The sequence below is a fragment of the Leptonychotes weddellii genome, chromosome 3 (assembly GCF_054177405.1).
Source record: "Leptonychotes weddellii isolate Sample4059 chromosome 3, ASM5417740v2, whole genome shotgun sequence".
In the NCBI taxonomy this organism is placed as follows: Eukaryota; Metazoa; Chordata; class Mammalia; order Carnivora; family Phocidae; genus Leptonychotes; species Leptonychotes weddellii.
The window spans coordinates 9,981,977-10,002,231 of NC_138371.1; the positions used below are offsets into that span (position 1 = coordinate 9,981,977).

The following is a 20,255-nucleotide window of genomic DNA, read 5'->3' on the forward strand; positions in this document are numbered from 1 at the left end:
CAACAGCCCACCCGGTAGCACCTGCAGGTGGTGCAGCTGCCGCAGCCGCCACCATGGCCCCCGCAGCCGCCACCGTGGCCCCCGCAGCCGCCACCGTCGCCCCCGCAGCCGCCACCGTCGCCCCCGCAGCCGCTGCCGCAACCGCCACAACTTCCGCAGCCACAGCAGCCCATGGCGTCAGGAGAGAGGACTCAGGAGGGAGTAGCGAGGAGGGAGACTCGGGAGGCGAGGGAGGTCTGGTGCTGCCGTCCGCGGGGGGAGCCCCTTATGTACCAACCCTGCAGGTAGGAGCAGGAAGACATGTGACCACTTCCCTGTGCTTGATTTCAGCTCCTATAGGAAAACCTCAGGCTCTTCCTGTTTATTTCCTGACAACTTTAGTCTCGTTAAGTCACCTGTTTTCATCTCGGCTAAATTTATCTCTGTTTCACCCAATGGGAGTATTTAGCAAAGAACCCATCCCCGTTTTCAAATAGAGCTGCTCTTGTAATCGATGAGCCGGGAAACGCATCTGCCCACTGACATTTTGCTTCCTCCCCAGTATTTGCCCCGGGGGAATGATTATTTCCCTTGACACCTCTTTGAGGAAAATTCTTAGGGGTCCTTTCAGTAGGGGAAAGAGAATACACAGAACCTTAAATAGAGGAGGTAACTTGCAACATCCACCACGTTTTCTACCACCGGTCAGCCTGTCACAGATCCCTCTAGACCAGCAGACACGTGTTTTTTCTTCCTGGGATACCTGCTCTGGCTGCAAATGGCGAACTCGGCAAATGATAAAAACCATCCTCCCTGGAGAAGCCCCCAGTCTCCAGATCCAGCTTCAGGACCTTCGCACTCTCAAATGTCTGCCTTGTCATTCGTTCTCCTTGCTTGAGTCACATGTGTAGCTTCAGTCTTAGTCACAGAGCAGGCGACAAGGTGGCCATGCAGTGAGCTTTCAGAGGCTCAGGGAAGCTCCTCTGTCCCCAGAGACTCCCTCATCTGACGGCTGCCTTCCAAGCGTTACCATTAATTTTAAAGTAACACCATAAGCCCATTACTTGCTCACGTAAATAGCACTTTTTTGGGAAAAATAACTAGATTTTCCCAAAAAATTTAGTGAACACAGGGGCATTGTTTTATACTTTTGCAAATCGCTTTAATGTCTGATTTAATCAAAGATGAACGGCTGCTCATTATCTACCTTCAGTGTTGTAACTACTGGACTGTGTTGTTTTGGTGGAAGCACATAAAGAAAACCCAGCCTCACACCGAGACCCAGTTGGAAAAGGATGATCTTACCAGCCTCAGGGCCCCCGTGGGTCTTTGAACCACACATTGAGGACTGCCAGAAGAGAGATTTGGAAACTTTGGGTCCCTGAGGAAAGAAACTACTTAAAAATGTACCCAACTATTGATTTTCACCTCATCAAGTGTTAATAAATGTCTACGCATCATTAGTATATGGTATAATGATGGCTCAAGGCCATTTAATGAAATTTTAGTGCTTCTATATAAAAACAAATAAACAAGCAAACCCTACCTTACGCTGTTCTATTTTCCAGGGGCGCACATTTTGTTCCTACTCAACAATCCTCGGCTTTAAACTAAAGTCCGGACTCCCCAGTAACCATCTGGCTTCCATTTGCTTTGCAGCCTAATCTGTCTGGGGCTCGAGGGCTGTAACCCAAAGCTGCACAAGAAGGGAGAGCTTGGTAATTCATAGCACTACGACTAGTAGTTAATCTTTACGGTACGGGTACTATGTGCTGCACAGCGTATGGAGTACTTAGAAATAAGACAGAGACGTTAACGATGAAATAGGCAAGATTCGGCAAGGAACATGCAGCACAAGAAGGAACAGGGCCAATGAGCCAGAGTCCTGTGGGATGATTGTGCCAACACAGGACCCGCCCTCGATTCCTCCTGTGACCCAGACCTTTTTGCTCTCCTAACGGAAACACAGCAGCCATATAATCAGTATTTGAACTTTTAATCCTCTCTTTACCTCCCTCATGAGTGTGCCTTCGGCTGAAAATGCCCTCTTCCACCACCGAAATTCTGCTCGTTTTTAAAAAGGCAGATCAAATGTTAGCTTTTCCCAATCACGCCAACTGAAATTAATCTTTCTTTTTTCTACCCTTTGGTTTTGGCTGGATCTTCTTTACATGACGATAAAGGAAGGAGGGAAGACAGGCAAGGAAAACAGGTGGAAATGGTTTTGAGTAGGAGGACAATGGCGAGGCAAGAAGGGGCTGAGAGCTGGCACCACCACCATCAATGGCTGGATCCTGCGCCCTGTCCCTCCTCCACGCTCACCTCTCTTCTCTCATCAGCTTGCCTCCTCTTCCTAGGGCAATGACCACTTCCAATCTTGTTCCCTTTCTTCAGATGCCAGATGCCTCCTCCAGCCCCTGCACTCGAGAAGGAGCTTCCTACCACAGACTCTATAAACCCGCCCGTATCTGTGCCCTCTCTCTCCTTCTTGCCTTGCGTTACAACTAAGGAGGTGCACCTCCCCACTCCTCCCATCACAGGCCAGCCCCTCCATCTGTGCTCTGAAGACCATCCCTCTGGCCCTTTAAATCTCCTTTCTCATGCACCTTCTACCTCCACAGGTATTTGCTGAGCACCTACTAAGTGCCCAGCCCATTAGAGGCACATGCAGACACGGCAATGCACTCCCTCTGCTTTCTGGACCCTTCTCAGAAGCATCGAAACCCTCAGGATGGTCTCGCTCCCACCCTCAAACAAGGAAGCACCTCTGGTAGGCCCAGGCTGCCTCCTGACACTTCCTCTTGTTTCTCCTGCCTTGACAGCCACGCCTGCAGAAAGCATTGTCCCCAAACTAGCTCCCTGTAGATGACAGGCATGAGAACAGTGACATTAGAAAACAGGGATTGACCTTTCACACAGTTTACCTATATCAAATCATCATGTGATAAATATCTTACAATTTTATCTGTCAATTTTACCTCAGTAAAGTTGGGGGAAAAAAATCAAATAAAATAGGGATTCAGTGGAGATCAAGAATGTGGGAAAGGACAGTCAGCAAAATATGCATAAGATTGGATATAATAAAATGCATTGGCAACCTTTCAACATATAGTAAAATATGTAGAAACAAAATATTACCCATAATTTCACTATTTAAACATAATTACTCATAAGTTAATAGCACACATATGCATACTTAATACAATTTTTGCTTTTTCTGATCGTTAAAGCTATATATGTTCATCATAAAAAATTTGAAAAATGCACAGAAACACAAAGAAAATAAAAATTACCCACAAGCACATGTTACTGAATTAACTACTGTTCACTATAATTTTCTTGCAGAATTCTGGAAGAATACACATATGCATTATTCAAAAGCATAGTCGGGGATGAGAGGGTGTATCCTGGGTGTTACTGTATTTTTTGTTTACTATAATAAATAAAAATCTCTGCCAAGAACTCCAGAAGTTCTCAACTCCTCCCTAGACAACTACTTCACTGGAACTGCTCTGGTTCAAGTCCCAGATGGCCTCCATGTGCTTAACTCCAAAATATGCTCTTCAGGCAATTTACAAGATAATTTCTCGGCACTAGGCAGTTGGCAAATCTCTCTTTCTTGACACTCGTATCTCTTGGCTTTGATGAGACAAGATCCTGTTTCTCTCCTACTGATCTTGCCATCCCCCCTCAGTCTACTTTGCAAAAAATGGCTATTTGGGAGGCTCGAGACTTGGTGTATAGTCTTGCTTGGTGTTGTCTCTTTAAAAAAAAAATTCACTTCCTTTATAGCTTATTGACTCCTTTGTGGAATAAGGTAGATTTTATTATATAGATTGGCCTACTTTCAAAATCTGATTTTTCTAAAAAGCATTTTAAGTCTGAAATGTTTTCAAGAATATTTTTCCAAATGTGGGATTGTCTTTTTGTCATTTTTATGGGAAGGTGGGGGAATATCATCAGGTCTTCTAAGAATAATCTGGATAATCAGGGAGCTATTAACTCTTCATCCACTGGAGTCTAGACCAACACTGACCCATAGAACTTTTGGCAGTGAAGGAAATATTCTATTCTGAGCTGGCCAATATGGTAGCCAGTTACCACATGTGGTTACTGAGTATTTAAAATATGACTAGTGAGGCTCAAGAACAAAAACTCTTTACTTATTTAATTTTGATTAATCTAAATTTCAATAGCCATACATGGCGAGCAGCTACTGTATTGAAGAGCAGAGCTCTGGACTGACAGCACCTCAAAAGAAAGGACCACACCTCATCCTTCTTTGAATCAGCTCACCAAGAGTTTAATAATTGTCTTCTAGATTCCAGAGACTGTGTAGCAGTCAGGGAAGTAAGGTGAATGAGAGATGAGACTGGCCCTAAAGAAACATATATAGTCCATCAAAAAGAGACAGAAGTAAACCATAATAATGGAATATGAAAAGTTCTATCACAGAAGGCCAAGTGGAAAACATACAGAAGATCAGTTAATTAAATTCCCAACACCTAGCATAATTTCTGATACACAATACAGCCAGTTCTGCTATAACATTTGTTTTAAAAATGCAAATTTGTTCCAAGGAGGACATTATGCTAAGTGAAATAAGCCAGACATAGAAAGACAAATACTGCATGTTCTCACTTATGGACGGAATCTAAAAAAGTCAAACTCACAGAGGCAGGAATAGAAAGGCAGCAGGGGCTGAGGGGAGGGGACATTGGGAAGATGTTGGTCAAAGGGTACCAATTTTCAGTTAGATGAGTAAGGTCTAAGGAGCTAATGTACAACGTGGTGACTGTAGTTCATAATACTGTATTGTATCCCTGAAATTTGCTTCATAGAGTTAGTCGTAAATGTTCTCACCACGAAAAGGAAAAATATGGTACCTCAGTGAGGTGATGGATGTGTTAATTAACTTGATTATGGTAATCATTTTACAATGTATACATACATCAAGTAATCACACTGTACACCTTAAATATATACAATTTTGATGTGTCAATTATACCTTCATAGGGCTGAAAAAAAAAGTTATTCCAAGGAGATTGCTATACTAGGGAACAATTAGAGCAGAATGCTAATTCTGTGTTTGCTTATGCAGGACTTTGTCTATAAGAAACACCAAACAGATGGAGAAAACTTCACCCAGCTACAACACACACACACACACACACACACACACTTCAGACGACTACCAGCCACCTGCATGCCCTGTGTGTTCTGAACTAGGCTCATCCACACCTGTGGTTACAACCTGCCCTCCCATTTCAGACACACCCCGTTCCACACCTTGACAATCACACAAGCTGCCCCTTCCCAGACCCACTTCCACAAGCAAACTTCACATCTTTTTCAAAGTAGAGTGTCACATTTCTTATAGCATTTATATACTTTTAACCATATGTGTAAAATCATCTACAATTTTTATTAAGTTCCCATCCTTTTTTAATAGGTCACTGATGGTTTTTGAGCGCCGTTTCCCCAACCCAAGGGCCCTGTGGTTTTTATGGCTTAATTTTGTACAGTGCTATGATTTGCTGTGTTATAGCAGAACTGATTGTAAATAGAGAAAAAAAATCTTCGCAGTGAGCATCCTGCCATCCTGATCTCGAATTCTAAACATCATTCTCCAATAAAACGAACCAGACTCTTTGGAAGAAAGAGTCATTCCAGGTCTAGGGCTGGGGAGGGATGAAATGGGCCGTGAACATCTTGGGTCAAAATATAACTTGGTACTCAAAAAACGATAGAGGTATTTTTAAAAGGTACAGGAACCAGCTTGAAGGTGTGGCAACTGGAAAAATGTAGGACAACTTGAGTGTCAAAACAATGACAGTAATAGATGATAACTTAGTAAATAGAATAGGATTGTTCTTTCCATTAACTCACATTGATATATAAGTGAGTAAACGAGATAACACACATCTGCATCTTGACCAGATGTGGCTGAATCGCTCTGCAAATCGGTCATAGTGATGTACATTCCCATCCAACACTGTATGAACCTTCCAATATCCTCACCAATATTTGGTATTATCAGACTTGAACATTTTGATAAGCAGGTGGATATAAAATGTACCACAGCGTGGTCCTCATTTCTACCTTTCTGATCATTAGTGGCGTTGAGCTTCTTATTGTATGTAGAGCCATGTCTTCTGTGACTCCTCAGTTAATATCCTTCACGCATTTTTCTATTAAGTTGTTTCCCTTTCTAAAACTGATTTTCTCTTTAGCCTGTGGCTGGTTTTAACTTTTGTTTTCAGCATCATTTTGTAAAATGTTTTCTTCCCTTTCGTGTATTTTGTCTTTAATTAATGTATTCCTTTTATATTTTAAGAAATACTTTACTAGGGGCGCCTGGGTGGCTCAGTCGTTAAGCGTCTGCCTTCTGCTCAGGTCATGATCCCAGGGTCCTGGGATCGAGCCCCGCATTGGGCTCCCTGCTCAGCAGGAAGCCTGCTTCTCCCTCTCCCACTCCCCCTGCTTGTGTTCCCTCTCTCGCTGTGTCTCTGTCAAAAAATAAATAAAATCTTAGAAAAAAAAAGAAATACTTTACTAATTTGAAGTCATAGAGCTAATTTTTCATATCTCCCTAAAATGTCAAATTTTGCTTGTCACTTTTTGTTCTTAAAATCATCCGGAACTTATTTTAATGTGTAGTATGAAGAAGGACCCTCACATTACTTGTATCGATAGAGACAGCCTGTTATTTCAGTACCAATACTGAATGGCCAGGAACTTCCCCGATTTGTAATGTTTCTGCCATACACCAAATTCCAAAATTTGTGTTATTTTATCTCTGTGCTCTCAATTCCCATCCACTAGTCTCTGTCTCTCTCAGCAACAGAATATCACACTGTTTTAATGATCGTAGCTTTAGAATTAGTTCCAATATATGATAGGTGAACTTCTCTCCTCATTCTGCTTTAAAAATTGTCTTGGGGAGCCTGGGTGGCTCAGTCAGGTAATGGATGGCTGCTGATTTTGGTTCAGGTCATGATCTCAAGGTCCTGGGATCAAGCCCCGCCTTGAGCTCTGTGCTCAGCAGGGATTCGACTTGAGGATTCTCTCTTTCCCTCTCTCTCTGCCCCTCCCCCAGCTCACATGTGTGTTCTCTCTCTCTCTCTCTCTTTCAAATAAATAAATAAATATTTTTTTAAATGTCTCTTACATTCTTGTTTTGTCAAACATATTTTTGGGGAAGCTGTCCAGTTTTTATAAAAAGTGAAAAGAGACCAATATTTTAAAAATCTCTTAAGGTTTTTCATAGAATTGCAATGAATTTATTAATTACTTTGGGAAGGACTGACATCTGCATTAAGCAGTGTTCTCCAGAGACACAGAATCCATAGGATATAGAGATACAGATACAGACATACAGATTTCCTATAGGAACTGGCTCACATGATATGGAGGCTTACGAGTGTTACAATCTGCCATCTGCAAGCTGGAGAATCACGAGAGCCAGTGATATAATTCCGGCTGCATCTGAAGACCTGAGAAGCAGGAGCTCTGATGTCTGCAGGCAGAAGGTGGCTGTCCCAGCTCAGGCAAAGGCAGCAAATTGGCACTTCCTCCACCTTTTTGTTCTATTCAGATCCTCATGCACTGGATGGTGCCCACACACACTGATGAGGACCATCTTCACTCAATCAACTGATTCAAATGCTAATTTCTTCTGGAAACATTTTCACAGACACAGAAAAAGATGTCTTACCAGATATCTGGGCCAGCCTTAGCCCAGCCAAGGGGACACATGAAACACCATCACAACATCGTTTCAATATTGAGAATTCCCATCTATAAACCTAGTACATTTCTCCATTTATTTCCTCTTTTATGTCCTTCCACACAATTTAATAATTTTCTTTCTAAAGATCTTGTAAGTCATTAGGTTTAGGCACTGGTATAAATTTTGTTGCTATTTTGAATGTTTTTTTTTTAAATTACATTTTCTATTTGGTGTATAAGAAATTTCTTTATTGTTGAAAATTGATTTTTTTTTTTCCCTCCTGGACTTACTACCTCTGCTACGTTAGTGCCAACTTCCCAAATGGAGACACAACTATACAGCCCATCCTGGGCTTATTCGACTATGAAATCCATTTGATGAGAGACTCTATACACCAAATTCATTGCCTTTTTAAGAGTGATTAGATAAGATAATGTACATAAGTACATGTAATTAGAGTAATATAAAAGATAAGATAAAATGCCAGTCAGGGTCTCTCCTCTGGGAGGTGAAGATCCCCTGAAGAAGAGGGAAAGCTCGATCTCCACAGTTTCCATCATCTAATATTAATCAAAAGAATTGCACTCTCTGGCAGTCGTACTGGGGGAAAGCAGCGTGCATTAACTATTTCAGTCAGTTCTGATTCCACTTTTGAAATAAAAGTGAATTTATCTGAAACTGAAAGAAAATTAAGTCGTGTGTACTCATGAAGAAGTAACAGGAAATAAACATCCATCTCAGAAACGGGTCAAAACAACCAGGGGGTGAGTAGGTAACAGGTGGGAAACCCCCACATCCAGTATTTAAGGGCCGCCGGCAGAGGCAAATACCAGACCTCCCTCACCTCCCGAGTCTCCCTCCTTGCCTCTCCTTGACACCATGGGGTGCTGTGGATGCAGAAGTTGTGGCTGCTGTGGGGGCTGCCTGCAGTACGCCCATGGTCTGCTGCTGCCGCCGCTCCTGTCACTCCTGTGGCTGCGGCTCGCGTGGCTGCGGCTCCCATGGCTGCGGCTCTTGTGGCTGCAGCTCTCGTGGCTGCAGTGGTGGGAAGAGCTGCTGCAAGAAGCAGCGCCCTGCTAGGCAGGCAGGCGGCCTCTGGGAGAGCCTGCCCAGATGGCGCTGGCCTGTTGGTGCGACTTTCCGCCAGCGTGCCCCATTTCTCTTCCCACGACCTGGCAGTCAGTCCCAGGCCCTCAAGAGCTGGAAGCTGACACTCTCCTCTCTGTCACATCATAAACTGATCATCTCAAACAGACTCTGCTATTTGACGCGAACAACAAGAACTATAAAAACAAGAGACAGCCCAGCTCCCGGAGTCAATTCACATGCTGAACCAACTGAAAATGGAATCATAGCTACTAACTAATTTTTGTTTTTCTGAAATTCTTTCCCGCAGCTTCGGTGCCTGCATTTCCATCGTGCTCACACATTTCGGACCGTTTCTACTCTGTTCCTATGTCGGGCAGGTCTGTGCTGCTGAAAACCAAATGCACGCATAGTATAATATACCATACGGGATGGCTGAGATCTCTTTATTTTTATTTGTTGTCTTGCTATGAAAGGACGGTTTGTGTTCCATAAATTCATGCAAGCTAAATAAAGAAACCGTTGTTGGGGAGAACATCCCCTATTGTAGGAGTCTCGTCCTTTATGATCACAGCTGCCCTGGGAGGCATTACGGGCCATGACCCAGGGCTGTGCAAGCTCCGGACGGCTGAATAAGCAGGGCCACGGAGAAAGGACGCTAACCGCAAGTTTTGCCTTAAGACCCATTTTCAAAAGAAAGGAATTGATAAGTTTTGTTCTATCATGTTTTCTGCCAATTCCCATGTGCAAACCCTCAAAAGAACTGGATTTCCAAGTCAGCCTCCAACTCCAGGCAAGCAGCCCAGAACCCCTTTCATGGTTGAAATTTCAATGTTTACCTTTAATCCCTGCCACGAACTGTGCAGACATTGTTTTTAGTAATCTTTTGTATGAATGCTCTCCTGCCTCGTTCGCCGCACTCATGGTGGTGACCGACTTCATTTCCGGTCCTTGAAACTTAGCTTTGCGGTCCAGCGTACGTGCTTCAGATGACGCGGTACGTGCTTCAGATGACACGTGACCCGGGGAGCAGGGGGCGTGGCCGTGGCCTGAAAGCCCGCGAGAAGAGGCACTTCTCACCGCGCACTGGTTGCCCAGTTCCTGACAGAGCAGGACCTTCCCCCTACCTTGAGAATCCGAGGTAGGGAGGTAGACCGCAGCTGTGCTCGGGTTGTGCAGTCAAGATTTTACCTCTCCCCGCTCAGGTGGCTTGGAATGCTCATCCCATCAGGAAGCTCAGAACCGGATATTTGCCTTGTCAGAAAAAGTCTTCCATTTTGCTTTGAGGTTTGGTGTCCCTCGCGTTACCCCGAAGCCGGGCCATTGTGTCAAAATGCAATGAAATTTTTAGAAAGCAAACATGATGTCTCTGTTGTGCAGCCTCCTTTCTATTGGTTATTTAGAGGATGTACCCGTCTTTATCAAAGTAATTCTGAAAAAAAGTCCCTAAGGGGTATTCCTGAACATAAACTTTTTCTTTTTCTTTATTAAAAAAGAAAAATCCATGATGCCATTCCCTTTTCCAGTAAGAATCTTCCTCTCCATGTCCACAGTCACGAACAGGTCTAGAGCAGCCTTATTTACACAACTTCAAGGTCGCATCTCACTGTCGGGACACTCAGTTCTTTGAAATCAATGGGATTGTTATTATTCTTTCCAAAAAGGCCCACATGTCACCTTGGGCTGAAGGAACATGAACCCAGTTTGTGCTGTTGTCGCTCCAGTAGAACAGCAGGTGTTTTTCCCAAAATCGGCCTAACCCACCCCGAAAAGGACATTTTTAATACAAATGTAATACATCTACCAATCTGCCTTAAATCTTTCCATTTCAAATTCCAATCAAAAGAATGTGGCCTTTGACACAAAATGCTTATTATGGAGAGTGATTTTGGGAAGAGGTCATGACCAGGTCAAGCAAGCAGGCATTTAATTCTTACATAGAAATGGCTCTGTGCTGGGGTGGGTGGAGATGCCCTGAGAGCAGGATTGTATACAGGTGCTATCAAAGTTCATGGAGTCACTTAGGCCTGCACCTGAAGATTTCAACCCCAGTCTCTCCGTTTTTACTCTGGCATCTTTCTTTTCTTTTCTTTTTTTAAAAATTTATTTGAGAGAGAGAGCGCTAGCATGAGCGGGGGGGAGGGGCATAGGGAGAGGGAGAAGCAGGCTCCCCATTGAGCAGAGAGCCCCACACAGGGCTCAATCCCAGGACCCCGAGATCATGACCTGAGCCAAAGACAGACTCTTAACCGACTCAGCCACCCAGGCGTCCCATTCTGGCATCTTTCTTAGAAATGGTGATAATATTTTACTCTTGGACTTGTCAGTTTCTGAGGGTTATTCTTTGCTTCGTTTTCATGAGAACAAAGAAAGTAAATGTGCAAATCAGATCTAAGATGTTGACCAAGGACCTCCCCCATCAAAACTATTTCTGTACATTCATGAGCAAGAAGATGGAGACATTTGAAATCTCTATGTGCCATGAGGATAAGGACCGCAATGACTCTTGGCCAAACCAAACCACCCACGAATATACCTACCATGAGTGCCTGATTGTTAAGCCCAAAAAGATTCTCCTCATGTGTAACTAAGAGAATACAAGTCAAGCATAGAGAGAAAACATCTATGCAACTGAAGAATTTAATTACTACACCTAGATTTAGAAACTGGGAAGAATTAATCTACACCAACTTTGTGGCATGTTCTGTATTTTTGGAAACTTAGTCATTTACCTATAGACAGGAGAATTTCCAAACAATTCAGGACAAAAAATGGCCTGTGGCCTATTTTCTTTAGAAGGACTCCAGGTATAGAAAACCCATGCTTTCCTTTGTTGATCTGTCCCAATGCACTATCACCCTGGGACTTAATGACTTCTATATCTACAATGGAAATTTACTGTACTTCAGTGTTTCCCCTTGTCCACTGGAGACCCAAGAGACATCTAGAAATCTGCTCATCCAAAGTCTTTATAGACCTGGGGACAGCCTTCAGTCCTTTCCTTGTCGAATCTAACCCCAATATGTTAGCCTTCAGTGGAGTTAAGAATGAACTATATTCGATCTCAGGGTTGGGCCCTGACACCAGCAGCGTCAGCATCATAAGGAACTTGTTAGAAATGCACATTTCAGAGAGTCTGGGGGTGGGCCCTAAAATCTGTGTTCTAACAAGTCCTCCAGGTGATTCGCAGGCATGTTCAAATTTGAGACCTTTTGACTGTGTCAATCTCAAAGAAGCAGCTAGTTTACATTTGGAGTCGGAGTGTCATCCCGTCATAATAGGCACCTCATTTACTATTTCCATCCCATTTTTCCACTGGAGATGTTTTAAAAATAGAGAAGATTAAAAAAATTGTTTTAATTTAAAAACTAAATGTAGAGAAGATAACTTTTTACTAATTTGCATTATTCGGTCACCTTTTGTATGCTTACTTTGTCTTCAGGATTTTCTTTCCATATCTTTTCTTAGACCCATGAGTTGATGAAGTCTACTATTTTGAAAGCAGCATCTTTTCTTGCTAAGATTGTATTATCTGCTAAATTTGCACAAATATAACCCAAATGCAGGGTTCCCTAATAATTACCTGGTGCTTCTAGGCTAACATCTCAATATATACATTTCAACATATATACAATTTTCCTATCAATAAATAGTAACTTGGAACTCATTTACTCACCTCTAATGCCCAGTTTGGGGTTGGGACAGATGATCTCCCTAATAACACCAAGTGGTGAACATGCTTTTCATGGCGTCAGTCAAATATACAATCAGAAATAGAATAACTGTCTTTGGTTCACAGCTGCTGGTCAGACTAAGCCGGGTGCATTTGCCCTCTCCTCAGTGACCAGTGCTGCCAACCTTCAAGTTACTGATCTTGATACTGGTTCTTAAACTAATAAGTGAGGAAAATAGAAGCATGTACGTTACAGCAGGTACGTTCGGTACTTCCCGACAGAATATGAAAATCAAAGACAGTAAAATAAATATAGCTTGTATGAACGTTCTTTTAGGCCACCTGCCTAATTCTAAATAGATCCAACGAGCCAAAAACAGCTAATGCAAAGAGTAGTGTGATTGCCGGGATGACAAAATCCCTTTCCCTGGAAACAATGCCCCCCTCTTCTCTGACACACACAAACTCACAGTGAATCCCAACCAAACATCACAGGCTTCCATGGAGGTAGAGGAGGTCTAATTCTTACCCAGATGAAGATTCCAGAAAATCAGGATTGAAACCGTGTTTTGGAAATCACAATTCCAGGACTGGTGATTCTCTTCGTGATTTATATTTGCTATGAGGTGCAATCTTTTACCTGAGAACAGGTGAAAAAAAGAAGTAGAGCAAAAATAAACTACATACTAACAACAACAACAAAAACCCATGTGGAAACAGATTTAAAACAATACTATTCATTTAAAATCGCTCCAAAGAAAATGATACTTAGGTATTAATCTAACAAAACATGCACAGAATCCATATTCTTGCAAGTTACAAAATGCAGATGGAAGAAATTAAACAAGTCCTAAATAAATGGAGAGATAGGGGCACCTGGGTGGCTCAGAAGGTTAAGCATCTGCCTTCGGCTCGGGTCATGATTCCAGGGTCCTGGGATCGAGTCCCGCATTGGGCTCCCTGCTTGGCGGAGAGCCTGCCTCTCCCTCTCCCTCTACTGTTCCCCCTGCTTGTGCTCTCTCGCTCTCTCTGTCAAATAAATAAAATATTTTTTTTAAAATAAAATAAATGGAGAGATATATCACGTGTGTGGGATTTGAAGATTCAAGGTAGTGAAGATGCCAATCTTCCCCCACCTCCAAATTGATCTGTAGGTTTAATGCAATCCCAAAGTCCCAGCCAGGTGTTTTGTAGAAATAGACAAGCTTATTTGAAAGTGTGTATGAAAAGGCGCAGGACCTATAATAGCTAAAGCAATTTTGAAAAATAAAAGTAAAGTGAAAGGAATCGCTCTATCTGATGTCCAGGATTATTATACAGATACAGTAATCAAGACAGTGTGGAATGGGAAGAGGGGCAGACTTACAGATCCATGGAACAAGACTCAGGGATCCAGGAGAGGAACAACACTAACATGCCCAAGCTGATTTTTGATGAAGGAGCAAAAGCAATTCAGAATAGTCTTTTCAACAGATGTTGCTGGAGCAACTAGACATCCATAGCCCCACCCCACGCCCAAAAGAAAGGAAGGAAAAAAAGGAAGGAAGGAAGGATGGAAGGGAGAAAAAGAAAAAAGAATCAACCTGAACTTCATACCTTATAAAAAATTAACTCAAAGTCAATCATGGGTTTAAAGGTAAAACATAAAACTATAAAATTTTTAGAAAAAAACATAGAACAACATTTTTAGGACCTAGAGCAAGGTGAAGAGTTCTTAGATATGACATAAACCATAAAAGGAAAAATTGATTAGTCAGATCTCATCAAAATTGTTTGCTCCATGAAAGGCCTGCTTGACAGGACAAGGAGACAAGCTACAGGCTGAGACAAAACATGTGCAAGCCATGTATCCAGCAAAGGACTCATTTCAGAATACATAAAGAGGGGCACCTGGGTCAGTTAAGCGTCTGCCTTTGGCTCAGGTCATGATCTCAGGGTCCTGGGATTAAGTCCCGAGTTGGGCTCTTTGCTCAGCGGGGAGTCTGCTTCTCCCTCTTCCTCTGCCTCTCCTCCTACTTGTGCTCTCTCTCTCTCTGTCAAATAAATAAAATCTTAAAAAAAACAAAAGAAGAATATGTAAAGAACTCTCAACACTCAATGGTAAAAGAAAACAACCAATTAGAAAATGGACAAGAGGCGGGGCGCCTGGGTGGCTCAGTCGTTAAGCGTCTGCCTTCGGCTCAGGTCATGGTCCCAGGGTCCTGGGATCGAGCCCCGCATTGGGCTCCCTGCTCAGCGGGAAGCCTGCTTCTCCCTCTCCCACTCCCCCTGCTTGTGTTCCCTCTCTCGCTGTGTCTCTCTCTGTCAAATAAATAAATAAAATCTTTAAAAAAAAAAAAAAAAGAAAATGGACAAGAGGCATGAACATACTTTTCCCTGAAGAGGATATACAGATGGCAAGTAAGCACACGGAAAGGTGTTCAACATCCCTAGCCATGGGGAAATGCAAATTAAAACCACAAGGAGCCCCCACTACATACCTACCAGAATGGCTAAAATACAAAATACTGACAACACCCAAAGCTGGTGAGGATGCAGAGAAACTGGATCACTCATACTTTGTTAGCACCAACGTAAAATAGTATAACCATTCTGGAGAAGTTATGGCCCTTTCTTGCAAAGCTAAGTTGTAGTCAAAGAAGTCAGCACGTGTACTCTGGAACATTTATCCCAGAGAAATGAAAACTTATGCTCGCGCAAAAACTTATACACAGATGTTTATAGCATCTTTATTCATAATAGCCCCACACTGGAAAAATTTCAGCTGCCACTCAACAGGTGACCAGTGAAACTAGGATACATGCCTCCCCCGGGAATACCGTGCAGCCACAAAAAGGACCCTGCAAACGCGGATCTGAATTGAAGATCAGGTGCTGACTGAAGCAGGTGCTGCGTGGTCCACCGCTGCCCCCTTCCTCAGCCTCGCCACCCGCCCCCCAGCCACTCCTGCTTTCTTTCCATTTCTCAAACACAGAAAGCCTGTTTCTGCCTTAATACCTCTGCCCGAGCTGTCTTCTCTGCCTGGAAATTTTTTTCCAAATCTTTGCGCAACGGACTCCCGCTTAACCTCCAGTTCTGAACTTAAATCCCACACCTCAGAGTGATCTTCCCTGGTCACTGGATCCGAAGCAGCTCTTAGGTTATCTGTTGGTAAACACCCAATTTTTGCTTGTTAGTTGGCCCTTACTTATTTCTCTCTCTCTCTCCCGCTGAGAGTTGAACTCTGTCTGCTTCTCTGCCCTCTCAGGGCTGTGTTCCTGGGCTCATGGCAGTGTGAGGCCAGTAATGCCCACTGAATAAACAGAAGGAAGCTCTGTGTGGCTCCTTCCCCCGGGCGGCCACCTGCCTTTTCCACGATCTTACTGGGACATGGATGCAGTCATGCACGTGCCTGTTTACAAGACCTTGAAGTTCTTGGGGGCAGGAACCATTTGTTTGGTGCTGCATTCCCAGGCCCTTTCACTGTATAAGGCATCGATTAATATTTGAGGAATGAATGACTTCACCCTCTTTGCAGGGGATGACACCAGGTGGTCACACCACCAACAATCCATTTACAGCCATTTACAAGGCCAGTGGTGATGGATATTGAACGTGTCTTATGTGGGGCGTGCGGGTCAGGCACAGGAGACCTGACACTTCCCTTCTCGTTAAAGTACACAATTCGGCCAGGTCAGGAAGCTTCTGGCCAAAGGTCTGTTTCACAGAAAACACCCCAGAAAAGGAGCAAAGCCTCACACCCAAAGCACCGTTGTATCATCTAGAAATATTTTAAACTGAAACACTCTTCCAGAAGGTACATCATCTAAAGCAGCAGAGAAGGGAAAGCCCCATAACAACAATACAACAAATCTCATTCAAATGAAAATCAGTGGTTTGCGTAAGGAATGTTCCAGTGGCCTCTGGGGTCTACCAAGCTTCTGGGAGGGAACCAAAGTGGATGAGGGAAACTCAGAGAGTAGAGTCATCTGAAAAGCAGACATGGCTTTTTAAAATACATGCTATAATAAGATTATGCTAATACTCTTTTAAAAACACATTAAAACGAGACCCCAATTAATCTCAAGTTTTATTGTTATTGTGGCTTTTGTTTGTTACAAAAATGTGTAATTAGATACAAGCAAAACTTGAGCTACCAAAAAAAAAAAAATACAAGCCAAATAGGCAATAAAAAGAAAACCTTTAGAATGAAGTACCTAAAATGTCTAATCTTTGCAGCTATTGCATAACACCCTCTATCCACGTGTCTCGACTGGTTTTCAATGGGCTGGAAACTCAGCCTCCAGAAAGAAGACTTTCTTCCGGCTGCCTCTCACCCAGTCCACACCTTCGGGCCACGTGCACCCAGCCACACCAGCCCCAGGGGCCAGTGTTCAGTTCATTCACCAGCCTCTTGATCCCGGGATACAAAGTTTTGCCAGCAGGACCAAGACAAGAACAAAGCGACACACCTAATTCCCCAGGACCCAACGTCTTCAAAATGGCTTTTAACTATTTTTCAAGAAGGATGTTAGTGAATATTCTTTTCCCTTTGAGTTATTCTGACACAGAACAAAGAATTAGAAACTAAGAGCCATTGAATGGAACATAAAACAGGTGTTGGGCAACATTGCTAACCCACCAGGAGCCAGCAGGTAAGACCAAAATCGCATCAAACACTTCTTCATGAGAGGAGCCACAGGGTATGGGGCTGAGTATTTTTACCCAGAAATAACCAGCTCTGTAATTGTTCAGAAGACTGTAGGAATACGGTGCAGGAGGCAAGGAGCACCACTGGCAGCTCTATGAAGCCTTTTGAACTGCAGGTTGGGAGAGAGCCTGGGTGTTGCAAGGTTGATGAACTGGAGTGGGTCTGGGGGGCTTGAGACAGGGAAGACGTCCACCAGCGAGCTCAAACAGGGAACTGCAGAGACAAGGGAAAGAGCAAACCCTAAGGGCAAGTGGCCACTATCACTCTTTGTCTTTTCCTTAACATGGGAACGCGTGCCTTGGAATGAGCACTGAGTGGGAATCTGGTTTTGTCTGTATCGCTGGTCGGCTGTCTCCCTATCGATGAGTCACCAATCCTCTCTGAACAGCCATTTCGTCCCTTGGAAACATTGGCTCCAACTCTCCTGAGGGTCCTGTGAGCTCTTAAATAATTCAGAATCGTCCGTTTTAACTAGACAGTCTTTCTCAGATACATACTTATTTAGGGAATTACTCATTTGCCTAGAGAGTGTAAAAGAAGTTTTTATTTCATCTGAATTGAAGATCTCATTCTTATTAATTTGATGCATACAATTAATATGTGGATTTATTTCAATTAAATTTCTTTTCCTGATGAGAGGTTAAGGAGGTGATGCTAGAATTGTAATTTAAAAACAGAAGCATATAGACCCAAATTTTATTCTTAAAAATTAGGCCAGACCTAAAAGAAATTTAGACTCTGAACAAGCAAAAACTTGAAACTAGAGCCGTGATGATAATAATGAAGATAAAATAACAGTTAACCCCTGTGGAGCATACACATTCGTCAATCTAATTTAATTCTGATGACAATCCTAAAAGATCAACATCACGATCCACATTTTACAAATGGAGAAACATTCAAGGACATTAAATAAGCTGCCAAGGGGGCAGGGCTTTCTGAGGAGTGGAGCTAGCATCCAGATTTCAGGGATTCTATAGCCCCCGCTCCTAGTTACCTCGCTGCAAACACCAACAGAGTCACGGGAACGGTGGGTTGCTGGACATACAAGGGCAAATGGCAGTGGGGATGACTAGATGTCTTTGTATATCTTAGCAGTAACTACTGGCATTGTTCATTCTTTTTGGGTAAGGAGAACTGATTTATCAAGATCTATATGAGGACAGCTGAACTTTTTCTTGACTTGAGCAATGTCAATGCTCTATCCCTTTAAAAGTAGCAGAGAAAAGTTAAGTATCAGGGTCTTTCTAAACTGGGGACAGGACCATGTTCCATCCGCACCTGGGCTGGTCCACCCTTTTTCTCTCACTGCCACTTGTACCTTCTCTTCCTCCTCCCACTGCGTCTCAACCCACATCCAACATGGTGACAGTCGGCTGCTTTCACTGCAGAAACATCCCATCCAGTTTCTTCATCCCATGCTATCCTGGTGTCCTATGTGAAATCTTAGAATTATCATCAACAAAGTGCTGGGACATAATCCATTAGGACTAGGCTGTTCATACCACATCACTTGAGCAAGTGCATATTTGGTTAAGTGGCTGAGGGCTAAACCCACTCTAGGAGGGAAGCAGCCACATCATCACTGGAAATGAGTCATAGGGACCCAATTTTATCATCCCTGGGGAAATGAGTCAAAGGAATTCAATTTAGGATAACGTATGTATTTAGTTCACTTGTTTAATTGCTCAAAGAAAAAAAAAACAGTGCCTTTAGGCATTGATTTGGTGCGATGGATTCAGATGAAGTCCTCTAGTCCATTAAGGGAAGCTAATTTAAGTGTTTGAATAACTTATCCCTCCATAGGGTTTTTGTTTTTTCAATTTTTGAGATGTAATTCAGTTGCCATTAACATTTATCTTTTAAAGGATATAATTCAATGGTTTTTAGTATATTCATAACATTCACTATTTAATGTCAGAACATTTTTCTCACTCCAGAAAGAAACTCCACCCATGAGTGGTCATTTCCTTTCCCATTCCTCCCTCCTCCCAGCCCTGGTAACCCTAGTCTACTCTCTGTCTCTATAGATTTGCCTGTTCCAAACGCTTCATCTAAATGAATCATAAATAGGTGGCCTTTTGTATCTCCTGTATTTCACTTAGCATGTTTCCAAGATCCATCCATGTTACAGCATAAATCAGTACTTCATTCCTTCCTATGGCTGAAAAATATTTCCATACTGTCTGGTTATCCCACATTTTATTTAACCGTTTATCAGTTTATGAATATTTGGGCAGTACCTACTTTCTGGCTATTATGAATAATGCTGCTACAAACATTCGTGTGCAAGTTTTTGTGTAGACATGTTTTGGTTTCTCTTGGGTATATACCAAGCAGTGGAATTGCTGGGTCATATAGTAACGATGTTGAACTTTTCTGAGGAACTGTTAAAAACTGTTTTCCAAAGGTACTGCATCATCTTAAATTCCCACCAGCAGTATATGAGGGTTCTGCTTTCTCCACATCCTCGCTAACACTTGCTATTATTCATCTTTTTTATCAGAGCCAACCCAGTAGATGTGAAGTGGCTTCTCATTGTGGATTTGATTTGTATATCCCTAATGACTGATGAACATTTTTTCCATGTGCTTTACTGGCCATTTGCATATATTCACTGGAGAAATGTATGCTCAGATCTTTTGCCCATTTTTTAGCTGGGTTGTCTTTCTTATTGTTGAGCTTTAAGAGTTGCTCCAAACAGTTGAAAGTACAAAAAGGAATGTTGTACACATTATGTTATACCAAGTTGGAAATGCATGTTTAGAATTCACATACAAGCTTATTTTTGTTCTTTCAAGTTCAATAATTTTTTATAAATTGGTATTTAGGGAATTCAGTTCTAGCCATAGTTATCATAAAAAGATAAGACAGATGTGCTAAAAGCTCTACCAACTTTTCAATAGATAGTAACAAAAAAAGTGCCAAATATACTTAGATTTTATTATAGGAAAAATTTCTCAACAGCCATGATATCCAGTCACCTGTTCAGCTCTTCACTTGTAAACTGGCCACATGACTTTTTCCAATGATAAGCAATTAAAAAAAGGTCAGTTGTATTAGCCTGAACTAAGACAGTTTATATACATATACTG

The 20,255-nt window shown here is 42.5% G+C and overlaps 1 long non-coding RNA gene across 1 annotated transcript in view; it reads right to left on the reverse strand.

Annotated features, from left to right (window-relative positions):
* Positions 1-14,810, reverse strand: part of LOC145720448 (uncharacterized) — a 15,526-nt gene extending 716 nt beyond the window's left edge. Inside the window, exons 1-2 of the long non-coding RNA XR_014143355.1 lie at positions 12,474-14,810; positions 149-278 (exon numbers count right to left, since the gene is read on the reverse strand). This is a non-coding gene — a long non-coding RNA (uncharacterized LOC145720448). The remainder of the gene's footprint in view (positions 1-148; positions 279-12,473) is intronic.
* Between the last annotated feature and the right edge of the window lie 5,445 nt (positions 14,811-20,255).